Source organism: Eimeria mitis, genomic scaffold, assembly GCF_000499745.2.
Source record: "Eimeria mitis Houghton genomic scaffold, Emh_scaff4057, whole genome shotgun sequence".
Taxonomy (NCBI): Eukaryota; Apicomplexa; class Conoidasida; order Eucoccidiorida; family Eimeriidae; genus Eimeria; species Eimeria mitis.
The window spans coordinates 4,435-4,826 of NW_013572389.1; the positions used below are offsets into that span (position 1 = coordinate 4,435).

At 56.6% G+C, this 392-nt stretch overlaps 1 protein-coding gene across 1 annotated transcript in view; it reads right to left on the reverse strand.

Moving 5' to 3' along the window:
• Window positions 1-392, reverse strand: part of EMH_0072030 (zinc finger (C3HC4 RING finger) protein, putative) — a gene marked incomplete at both ends in the record, with an annotated part of 5,084 nt that overhangs the window by 4,224 nt on the left and 468 nt on the right. The window lies entirely within an intron of this gene.

A 392-nucleotide genomic window follows, 5' to 3' on the forward strand; every position in this document is an offset into this window, starting at 1 on the left:
GCTGCTGCTGCTCGCGCTGCTGCCTATATACTGCTTCTAACTAATGAAGTCTCTGCTGCTGCTAGCGGTAAGCGGCCGTGGCCCGGCAGCAGCAGCAGCAGCTGCAGCAGCAGCTGCAGCAGCAGCAGCAGCAGCAGCAGTGTTTGTCAGCACTGCAGCAGGAACCCTAAAGGCTGCTTCTGCTGCATAGAAGGAGACAGTTGCTGCTGCAGCAGAGAAGACAAGAAGAAGAGGCCGCAGCAGCAGCAGCAGCAGCTGGAGCAGCAGCTGGAACAGCAGCAGCAGCAGCAGCAGCAGCAGCAGCAGCAGCACGTGGTGTGTCGTTGCTGCTGCTAATGAGGTCCCCCCACAAAAAAATAAAGAAACAGAAAGAGACAAATATGGAGGGTTTG